General features: G+C 42.5%; 1 pseudogene; it reads left to right on the forward strand.

The window, feature by feature from the left end:
• Positions 1–9,515: 9,515 nt before the first annotated feature.
• LOC145720313 (DNA-directed RNA polymerases I, II, and III subunit RPABC2 pseudogene) lies at positions 9,516–10,092 on the forward strand (annotated as a pseudogene).
• The last annotated feature ends 2,167 nt before the right edge of the window (positions 10,093–12,259 follow it).

The raw sequence follows: 12,259 nt of genomic DNA on the forward strand, positions 1-12,259 counted from the left end.
GATCTGTTCTTAATTGCCCCAAACTGAAAACCCAAATGTCTACCGGTAGTAGAAAGGATACATAGAATGTGGGGTGTTTGTGCAGTGAAATACCCAGGAATAATAATTTTAAAAAAAGAACCTACTACTCTATTCAACAACACAGTATTGAGCAAACTAAGCCCCTAAAACGTGTGATTGTTTGTATATTAAATTTCAAAAACAAACAACAAATCTACAGTGACAGAAGTGAGACTAGTAGTTACTTCTGCAGGGGGATGGGTGGAGTCCAGAATTGCTCGAGGAGCTGGAAGTCCTTCAGATTGAGATGGAACAGATGGTGAATTATTCCCCATTGAAAAGGATCACTAGTGAAGGAAAGCTATGGTTTAGGGCTCTAAGAATTTGGCCCAATTAATTGCCCTATAAAAAGGAAAAGCTCCATGAAAGCAGTGACCTGTCCTTGTTCATCCTGAGTTCCAGCACCTAGAATAGGGCCCATCAAAGAAGGAAAATATTTTGGAATGAAGTCAAATTCTGAGCCCTTCCACGTTGCATGGCCATGCTTTTTCTCCTTTATGCTCCCACCCAGTGCCCTGTCAGACCTACTCAACAGTCTCCCCACCCATGAGAATCTGCTGGGCCTGGAGAGCCAGCTGCTACCTCTAGCCAGTGTGTCTAAATGGCACACTTCAGATTCCTATCTTCAGCCAGTTCTTTCTCCTGGGCTTCATCTTTCTCTTCCATGCTCTCCCACTTACCCAGATTTGATGCTTCAGCCATCTTTAACATTGCCCTCTCCCTCACATACCAATCTGCTCTGTAGCCAAAGCCCATCTCATGCATCTGTTCACTCTTTTCAGTTCCTACCACTAGCACCCTGGCTCAGGCTTTGATTACTTCAAGAAATAACTCCCAGGAACCTCCAATCCATAGTTCCCATCAGATCAATCTTCCTTGAGCATACTTTGAGTCCTGGCTCTCTCTTGTCCACAAACTTTCAAAGTCTCCCCACTGCCTGTCAGGTAAGATACCATACTACTTGGCCTGGCACTGAAGTTCTTCTAAAAATCGGCCTCAAAATACAGTTGACCCTTAAGCCAACCCTGCATACAGTCAAAAATCCATGTGTAATTTTTGACTCTCAAAAACTTAACTACATACAGCCTACTGTTGACTGGAAGCTTTAGTGATAACATAAACAGCTGATTAATATATATATTGTATATATAATTGTTATTATTGTGTATGTATTCTTACCATAAAGTAAGCTAGAGAAAAGAAATGTTATTAAGAACATCCTAGGGAGGGGCACCTGGGTGGCTTAGTCAGTAAGCTTCCGACTCTTGATTTCAGCTCAGGTCATGATTTCAGGGTCCTGAGATCAAGCCCTGGCTCCACCCTCGGCATAGAACTTGCTTAAGATTCTCTCTGTCCCTTTCCCTCTGCCCCTGCTCCCCACTCCCTCTCCTCCTCTCTCACAAAAAAAAAATACATATATATCCTAAGGAAGAGAAAATACATTTACAATACTCTATCAATACATCATCTGTTTACAAGACAAATTATCTGTTAGTACCCAGATCAATATTGTCTTACATGATACAAAACACTGTATATGTTATACATACTGCTTACACTTAGACATCAAAAATGAAAAGACAATTGAAAAAGAAATTCATATTTACTTACAGGTATAATGATTCATGCATTGATAATGAAGCAGGCAGCAATATGATTGCTTTATGGCAGCCCAGTGTAATCAGTACGATTGCTTCACGGTAACCTAGGCTATACACTAATTGAGAAGTCATTCTAAAATTTTTATGGCCTACAGTATTACAGTCATATTTATAATACAGTATTAGAAACATTGTTATGTATATTTTTAAATAGACACCTGTGACAATAGGCTGATAGACAGTTTCTCCAGTTACAAGAGTGAGAGAGAAGTACTGTGCAGTAATGTAATTCTTTGCAACCAAAATTATAAAACAATAATAAAACTAACACATTATTAATTTTATATTAAATAGCACTCACCTTATGCCTATGTAAAGATAGACTATCCACCTCCATACAAGTCTTGCACGCACATGTTCTACAGGATGAATACTTAGGCAGTGATGATGATAATGACACAAAAATGTCTCATACAGCTCTTGCCATACAGTTACTAGATTTTTACATGAAGATGCTCACACACATACACAACAGATAAGTTTATTAACTGTATGGCATGATGATTATTTACTATTCATTAAGTGAAAATGGATCATCATAAAGGTCTTCATCTCGTTGTCCTCACGTTGAGTAGGGTGACGAGGAGGAAGAGGAGGGTTGGTCTTGCTGTCTCAGGGGTGGCAGAGGGGGAGGAGGTGGAGGAGATGGAAGGGGAGGCAGGAGAGGCAAACACATCATAATTTCTGTCTGACTTTTTTGCTTTTCATTTCTCTAAAAATGTTTATACTGTACCAGTCCTTCTTCCACTGTTTGCTTTAGTTTCAGTGCCCATATCAAAAAGGGTCCATGTCCTAGAAGAAGTCAGTTACAGTCTGGAATAATCAGAACCTTTCTGCCAGATTGTCTAATGTCAATTTGTTTTCTGGCACTGCTGCTTCTGCTTCTAGGTCTTCCTCCTCATGGTCTGGCTCTAGTTCAGAAGCACTCATCTCCATCAAGTCATCTTCTGTTAATTTCTCTGGTGTGGTGTCTGTTAGCTCTTGAATTTCTACAGGATCCATATCTTGAAACCCTTCAGTCCCCACCTTTTTTTTTTTGCCATATCCACAATCTCTTTCATGATTTCCTTGATTGGCTCTGGTTGTAAATCCTGTGAAGTCATGCACAACATCTGGACACAGTTTTCTCCAGCAGGAATTTATTGTTTTGGGCTTGATGGCTTTCACAGCTTTTTTCTATAAGAATGATGGTATCTTCAATAGTATAGTCCTTCCAGACTTTCATGATGTTCTCTCTATCAGGGTTCTCTTCCGTAGCATGGAATATCCTTTCCATTGAGTACCATGTGCAATGAGCCTTAAAAGTCCTTAGGACCCCCTAATCTCAAGGCTGAATTAGAGACATTGTGTTTGAGGATAAGTAGACCACTTCAACACCTTTGGTGCTGAACTCTTGGGCATTGTTCAATATCAAAAGAATTTTAAAAGGCAGTCCCCTACTGGCAAGGCACTTCCTGACTTCAGGGACAAAGCATCAATGGAACCAATCCAGAAAAAGGGTTCTTATTGTCCAGGACTTCTCATTGTACAACCAAAAGACTGGCAGCTAATGTTTATCTTTATCTTTCTCCTTCAAGGTTATAGATAAGGGCAGTTCTGATCACAAACCTGACTGCATTTGCACAAAACAGTAGAATTAGCCTATCCCTTCCTGCCTTAAATCCTGATGTTCTCTTCTCTTCCTTACCAAAAAAAAATGACCTTTGTGGCATTTTTTTTTCCAGAATAAGATACTTTTGTCTGCATTAAAAACCTATTCAGGCGGATATCCTTTCTCCTTATTGTTTTTCTCAAGGGCTCTGGGAGCTCATCTCCTGCCTCTTGGTCACCAGAACCTGCTGTCCCTGTTCTCTTGACATTTTTTAAGCCCTTTCTAGTTACCAAATCATCCTTAACTGACATTAGATCCTTCATCTTCTTTTTGCTTTAAGTTGTCATATAATGACTTTGCTTTTTAAAAACATACTAGAGTATATAGGTATGCCTTTCTTAGAGTAATCCTGCACTCACATAAAAGCTACATTTTCTTTTTTTTTTTTTAAGATTTAGGGGTGCCTGGGTGGCTCAGTCATTAAGCATCTGCCTTCGGCTCAGGTCACGGTCCCAGGGTCCTGGGATTGAGCCCCGTATCGGGCTCCCTGCTCCACGGGAAGTCTGCTTCTCCCTCTTCCACTCCCCCTGCTTGTGTTCCCTCTCTCGCCATGTCTCTCTCTGTCAAATAAATAAATAAAATCTTTAAAAAGATTTATTTATTTATTTTAGAGAGAGATAAAGCATGAGCAGGAGGGGCAGAGGGAGAGGGAGAGAGAATCTCAAGCAGACTTGGTGCTGAGCGAGGAGCCTGACACAGGGCTCGATCTCATGACCCTGAGATCACGACCTGAGCTGAAACCAAGAGTGGAACACTTAACTACCTGCACCACCCAGGTGCCCAAAACTGCATTTTCATCATGAAATAAAAAGGTATTTCACAAAAAGTGCAAGGTTTTCATTCCTGATGGCATAGCTGCAAGTTGCAGTGATGACTTCATGAAGTTTCCTTTTTTTGTAATGGACCTTATGCTGGATTCATTTATTCTTTTTTTTTTTAAGATTTTATTTATTTATTAGAGACAGAGAGAGAGAGCATGAGAGGGGGGAGGGTCAGAGGGAGAAGCAGACTCCAGGCTGAGCAGGGAGCCTGAGGTGGGACTCAATCCTGGGACTCCAGGATCATGACCTGAGCCAAAGGCAAACGCTTACTGACTGGCCACCCAGGCGCCCCCGGATTCATATACCTTGAAATGGCGGGCAACTGCAGCTGCAGACCTCAATCCATGGTACCTATCAAACAATTCAACTTTTTCTTGCAATGTCATGATTTATCTTTGCTTCTTGGGAGCACTTCCTGATCACTAGTAGCACTTTGTATAGGTCCCATGGTGTTATTCATTGTTTACAGTATTGCACTTAAACTGATGAAAAATACATGAGAACTGTTGGAGATCACGTGTTACTGCGGTATGCAATATACTGGAGAGATAAGCTACTCACATGGAGATGATTAGCAAGTGTCACGGCATTTTAAACAGATAGAACACATGGGCTCACTGCAATAGCAACAGGAGGTGGCTACGAAATTATTACATTAGTACAGTATGTACTACAGTTAATGTACTACAGTCTTAGGCAGTTATGATTCAATACTGCATCTTTATGTTTGTTTACATTTCTCTCCACTGCAAAGGATGCCATGTATGACCTGTATTTGTGAGCATAGTTTTGCTAAATTTAAACCTTTTATAATAGATTTGTGTATATTTTATGGTAGTAATAATAAAATAGACTAGTTTCTATATATATTTTAGGCATTCATGACATACCTAACTTTTTCTTAATTTTTTTTTTGTATTTCTAAGAAAGGCTACATGGTTTGTCTGTGAGTTTTTTCAAATTGTTGCAAATCTCCAAAAAATTTTTCTGTTATATTTCCTGAAAAAAAATCTGTGTATAAGTTGATCCATGCAGTTCAAACCCATGTTGTTCAAGGGTCAGGTGTACCTTTTTAATCCTCACCTCCTATTACTCCTTCACACACACCCTATCTTTAAGTCAAATTGAACAATTTGAATTCCTCCAGTAAATGTGGCAGTTTCCTACCCCCCTCATCTTTGCTCATGGCTTTTCCTCCTCTGTGAATACTTTCCTCTTTTATCTCTCCACCCTGTTGCCTCTATAGCAACATCAGTTCCATTTGTAGTCCTTCCCATCCTTCAAAAACACCCATCCCACGTGTTGCCTCTCTGATTTGTGCTCCTAAACTACCCAGATGTTTGTTCCCTGTTCCTGCTCTCAATCAATTTTTAAAATCTATTTGTGTTATTCTTACAGAACTTACTGTATGCTATCTTATGATGAATTAGGTTCCTTCTAAACTGGAAGCTCATTTAGGACAGAGTATAGGTCTTATTCCTCTTTCAACTTACACGGCATCTTGTCCTTGGCTAATATTGATTAAAAGAATAAATGCATGAAGGAAAGAAAATCAGCCCTTAATTAGCTTTTACATAGAATAAAATGCAATAAATTAATTTATATTGAGATATAAGTGACTGCCCAAAGGATTAGATACCCAAAGATATTTTAACTGTAATGGAAGAAAACCTGAAAGAATGACTGTAATGATGGAACTTCACACATGTAGTGTTGGAGCTTTCTGGCACCACCTCAGATCAGATCAAGAACTCTTCTGTTTTGGACAAAATCAGACTTAAGGACTGGCTAGATCTGGATATTTCAGGGTTTCCATGGGGCTATTTGTCTCCCATGTGGCCAGGTACAACCTTATAATACCACTCATCTCAAAACAAGACTCACTGCCATACTCTCTGCCACGCGTTAAAATGTGTAGCTTTGGGAAAGTGACCGACCTGTCTGAGCAGGACTGATAATCCTACTTTGCCAGATGCTTATGAGGACAAGTGATATATTTGCAGTGCAGACAAGTAGGAGGTGCCAAGGTAGTTTTTAGCAGTAATGTTTTTACTTGACCCTCTACTATAGCAGGTGTGCTTACGGCTCTGTCTGGCTCCACGTGGCTTCGGCAGGAAAAGGTAACCTGCCTCTCTCCCTCCTTGGACACTGAAGGGAGAGAGAGATGTTCTTTTTTTTTCTTTTAAAGATTTATTTATTCTTTATTTTAGAGAGAAAGCGCATGGGGAGGGAGGGCCCGAGGGAGAGGGAGAGAGAATGTCAAGCAGACTCCTTGCTATGGAGCCTGACGCAGGGCTCAAGGCAGGGCTTGATCTGACAGCCCTGAGATTATGACCTGAGCCAAAATCAAGAGTCAGATGCTTAACTGACTGAGCCACCCAGGCACCCCCTGGAGGGAAATGTTCTAACCTTCTCTCCAGTCCTTGTGGGAAGTTATAATAGGAGGTGATTTGAGGCAGGTTCCCTGATTCTTACAAATTCTTCCATCTCTGAGTTCACTAAGACCAAAAGAGCTTTTCCCAGGAAGGAGAGAAACATTCCAGGCTGTTGACATAAAAATGCCCATGGGAATCATTCAGGGGAAATCATACAGTAAGGAGACTGAAGAGATCGTGTGGCAGACGCTTCAGGAGAACACAAGGTCACAGAGTCAAGCACGCAAAGTGAGAAAAGGAGAATGCTTTTGCCAGTTCCTTTTGATGAACACGTACTCTTAGCGCCAGGAACAAACACGCACACACGCACCTTAAAAACACCAACAACAAATGCAAAGTTTTCCCTTGGAAAAAATTATAGTCCCTGGCAGAAAATCAGTAAGTGAATTGTGAGGGGCCAGGCCTGTCCTGGCCCATTTTTGCTCAGACACTCCATACATGAAAGCTACTGCTCACTCATCGGGCCAGAACCCCAGCCCAGCCCTTCCGCTCTCTTTGGATTTCCTCAGGGAGGATTCAGTCTCACTGCCAACTGGCAGTAAATCCAAACAAATTGGCAGGGTCCCACCTTGCTTTAAGTGAATGCATGTGCACCTCTCAAACTCACAGCCGATACCCATTAGCCTGGTCCACTACCCCTTTCAGGAAGGTTAAGATGGGCCTTCCACCAATGCTGACTCTTGCAACTGGTCATCCCCTGAGGAGCAGGAAAAAGGCCTCTGCTCCGCAAGTCCCTTTACATATAAAGACTTTCTGTTTAAGGAGTCACATGCTGGCTCTTTACCATGCACTGGATTTTCCCTACACATTTCTGTGGCTATGTGCTATGTCCAAAGTTGAGAGAAGTTGGTAGAGCTGAAAACCCCCCAAAAACTTACCCAGTGAGCATGAATCTAAGCATGCCCCCAAGGAACACAGCCCAGAAAAAAATTTTAATTAAATCTCAGTGGAAAACTCAGTCTGACCACAGTCATCATGAGTCTAAAATGGATCAGCTAAGAAATAACAAAGATAAATCCTGTGGGGACCCAGGTGGAATCTTGTCACTGCCCGGTGATGGGGAAAGGGGACTCTGCACTGTCTACTTGGGAGCTCTTGCCCTGTAACAGACAAGCAAGACCTGAAGTAAGGATGGGATAAAATGGAAGCCTGAGGAGCTAGAGGATTTACACTTGGCTTTCTTCCTCTCCGAGGGGACCTCTCTCTCCTTTGGTATGTTTTCCTCTTGTCTTTGTCACATTCTCTCCCCCACTTCATTTTAGGTAAATTCATCAAAATAATGGATTTCCTATTTGATGACTCTCTTTAGCTCTTTGAGAAATGTTGGAAAAGGGATTGGTTGCCATTCACTACAGAAGTGTGTGTCAGTTGGGCAGTGGGGTGGTGCAATCAGTGGCAAATGTTTAAGGACAGTGGAGAAAGTTTAGAAATCCTTCTGTAGAGAGTGGAAAATAATAGCCAACAGAAGGCTGCTGGGGAGTGCTAAGGGCCCAGCTGTGATCCGAGGCCGCCTACATGAAGTGACACCCATCTCTGTGCAGGGCTATGTGGCTTGCTCCAGCTGCTGTCGGCAACCTGGGCATATGGACAAAACAGGCATGACCAAGGCCAGGCTGGCGAGTCTGAGGGACGGTGAGTCAGAGAAGAGAGGGTCATGGTGGAGAAGCGTTGAGCTCATGGGCAACCATCAAGTCTGCAGAAGAGGGAAGTAAAGGCAGGAGGTGGCTGGAGGATAGAAAATCTAGGGCTCAGGAGACCGAGGAACATTCTCTAAGTCCCGACTCAGACCTTGTCTTCTCTTTGGGGCCCTGCCCAAACAGAGATGCCCAAAGGGATCTGCTGAGATCAGGGGGCCTGGAATCCTCAAGTCTGATCTCATTTGGTCTTTGGCACACTCAGGAGACCTCCCCATTGCACACCTGATTCAGCTCCTTCTCCACAAACCACACATTCTTTGCTTCACTTAACCCTCACACACGAGGTTGGGAGGAGAGGCCGAGAGAAGACTAGGAGAGACAGTAAAGACAGAGCTGTGAAAGGCAGAGATGGGTAGGATGGTGCCATGTGGCTTTCTTTTTTCCAATTCCTTGATGGACAACTTTTGAGGATGGAGAGGCAGGGACACAGGAAGTCTGCTGCCCTCATCTTACTGTCCACCAACCTTAGCTCAGGCCACCAAGTAGGGACAAGAGGAGGCCAGCAGGCCAGCAGGCAGTCCAACCTCTGCTCCCCTTACTTCCCAGCCCTCTGGAAGAAAAGAAGAGAAGGGCTGCACTTCTGCCCCCTTCCCCCATCTTCTGCACCCTCTGCATTGGACAGTGAATGCTGCACTTCACACTGATGATACAGAGGCTCTGCAGCATCAACAAACCTTTCCCAGGGATGCAGGGCCAAATTAGGTTGTGGTCTGTCCATGCCCTGCCTTACATGCTTTCAGGGGATAGACAAAAACAAACAAGCACTCTTCCTTTGAATTTTTTTGCTATGTTAATTTTTGAAAACTGACACATAGCACATCTGAAGAAATGCTCAGTAAAATTAAAATGCCATTTGAATGCAGTATCTGATTCCCTGGATATGCTGCACTCAGCTTCATCGTGCTGATATTTCTGCTTGGCCAGCCCGAGTGTCCTTGGCACTATATGTCTAACCTAAATTGGCCAGTTGATGAAGGTCTGGGGAATTGTGCGCTTGTTAACAGTGGTTTTTGGAACAAAATTGGGGAAATCTTTTGGAAGGCAATTTGATGATACTATTAAAATTTTCACTTTGTATAACCATCAACTCCACCTCTAGAAATTCATTCTAGAGAAATATACAAGGATTTATGAATGAAAAAAGTAATAGATGTGCTCTTTATAAAAGAAGAAAACATGTTAAAAAGTAGAAATTTAGTCAAATGGGCACAGGCACGCTGTTTGCAGGTGTCCATGCAGGTCTCAGGCTCAGAGCCACGTGGCGTCGGTGCAGGCGTCATGTCAGACAAAGAGGACCATTTTGATGGTGATGACTTTGATGAAGTGGAGGAGGATGAAGGGCTAGGTGACTTGGAGAATGCTGAGGAGGAGGGCCAGGAGAACTTGAGATCCTCCCCTCTGGAGAGCGACCACAGGCCAACCAGAAGCAAATCACCACACCATATATGACCAAGTATGAGCGAGCCCATGTACTTGTCACCCATGCCCTCCAAATTGCAATGTGTGCCCCCGTGATGGTGGAGCTGGAGGGGGAGACAGATCCCTTGCTCGTTGCCATGAAAGAGCTCAAGGCCCGAAAGATCCCCATCATCATTCGCTGCTACCTGCCAGACAGGAGCTATGAAGAATGCGGGGTAGACGAGTTCATCATCACCGACTGAGCTGGAATCATCTTCCTGACTGTGCCTCATCCTAGTTTCTATTTTCACATTCTTTATACATGTAAATAATAAACTGTTCAACCTTTCAAAAAAATTGAGTTATGGCACAAAGGAATATTTCTTAACCATTAACAATTATATATTATTATGTATCACAAATAGATGTTCACAATACGGGAGGTAATAAAGGGAGTTACAGTGCAATCCTATTTTGGTGAAATAGAAAAGAAGAGAGGATATAGGAAGGGAGGAAAGGAAGAAAAAAAGCCTAAGGATATATACCTTAAAATGCTTCCCTTAGTGGTACCTTGACTCTTTATGCTTATTGTATTTTATAAATGTTCCTTATAAACTGTTATTTTTTAATTAGAGGGAAAAATCATGCTACTTACATGTACACCTTGTCAGCTAAGCTGACTCTCTGAGACACAAGATAACTGTGGGCCAGGCTCCTGCTGAGGGCCCTGGGTGTGGTGGGCAGGCTTCATGTCCTTGGTGGCTGGAGCATGTCCCCATGCTGCTTACCCACCATTCCACAAAGCCAGGCAGGTGAAGGCAGGCAGGAAAGGGGCATGAAGAGCAAGACTGACTATCCAAGTTCCCCTATTATAAGCACAGACATGTGAACCAAACCAAATCTCCTGTTACAGAATATTTTTGTTTTCAGAACCCAAGATACTGAATCTATAGGAAAAGGAGAAAGCCCTAGCGGGCTATGCTGGCTCTAAGTAGATTATTTCTATCCATGGCTTTACATGCTTGGTCACAATAGCTTAAACATTTGCTTCTTATTGAGGAAAAATGGGGTGTGTTGTCCAAATGGTGCTGGGTTGCGAGGTGTCATAGAGCATGGAGCCAGGAGAGCCAGGAGCAGCTCTGTGATACTGGCATCTTGATTCATCATCCAGGCTTCAGTAAATACCTGTATATTAGTCAGTACTTTTCACACTGAGGAGCTCCATGGTTCAGTGGAGGTACAGGGGTTGGAGGGAGTTCTAGTGGGGGGCCAAGGAAGAAGCCAAATGTGCAGCACCCTGGCCCCCTGCCCCCAGTATAACCAGGACAGCTCTATCTCTCTTACATACTAAAGTTCAAGGTAAGATTTCATCTGGAAAATAGAATTCTATAATGACAGGTTTGAAAACCACCAGTTTAATAATGCAAGTCTGATGTTCTTTGTAATGAAGTATCACCCCTAAGCACAGTGGACTTACTAATCAGTACTTTTCAGTTGAAGCAAGCATTGATATCACCTGGATTTTTTTCCAGTTTTCAGTGTGATTTATTTATTCATATGAAGGCTGCCGTATTGGGGTACAGGCTCAGAAATAAGATGCAAGTATGCACCAGACAAGTATGTGTTATTAACTCATCCTCCCACAAAGAGAGTGCAAAATCCATGAAACTGGCATCTCTACAAGGCACCTGGCACCAATTTTTCCTGGCCCTGGGTAAGTAGCTCCATGCAAGAGTGCTCAAAAGTGAAGTAGAGCTATTTTGGGCTCTTTGCTTGAGTTTATTGGGTATTTTCTTTCCAAATGAGGAAATGGTTCATTGCTCTATTCTCCGTGGTACCTGCTATTTCACAATGATGATGTCTGTGTCTCTGCATATATACCATCATGCAATGTCCTTTAGCATTAGATATTTGCATTTTAGAAGTGCACTGAATAAGGAAGAATATATGCCAAACTTCATTTCTCAAAATGAAAGCAACCAAAGCAGAACTTTCAAAGCTATCTTATTTTGATTAAATAAGACTAAAAATTCTCTCCATTCCTGGAAATGAGGAAGAAGAGAGAAGAGCAGGAAGGCAAGAGGAGATTAAGGGAGGAGGGGGCAAGAAAGAAGAGTAGAAGATAAAGAAATGACCATTTATTTTGGAGCAAACTTTTTAATCTCAAGTACACTAGATTTCAGTTCTGGGTGGGCTGGAGAATTCTTAGCTTAAATTTCCATCAACTTCAAAAGCAAAAGCATCTATGGGAACCAGGCATGGTGACCTGGATTTGACTGCATTTTGCTCTATCTCTTGTGCAATGATGTTGGGTGACCATGAGGAGCATGAAAGTCATGTTGACAGAATCTAGACCAACTTTGCCAAAAAAAAAAAAAAAAAAAACCTTCACCTTTCCTCTCCTCCTCTCCCTCCCTTACTCTCTTCCTCCCACCCTCTCTCTTCCTCTCTCTCTTTCTTTCTGTTCTCTCTCTCACACACACACACTAGATTGTTAACTACTCATGGCTTCATGCTGAAGCCCCTCTCCCCACCC

The sequence above is a fragment of the Leptonychotes weddellii genome, chromosome 2 (genome assembly GCF_054177405.1).
Source record: "Leptonychotes weddellii isolate Sample4059 chromosome 2, ASM5417740v2, whole genome shotgun sequence".
In the NCBI taxonomy this organism is placed as follows: domain Eukaryota; kingdom Metazoa; phylum Chordata; class Mammalia; order Carnivora; family Phocidae; genus Leptonychotes; species Leptonychotes weddellii.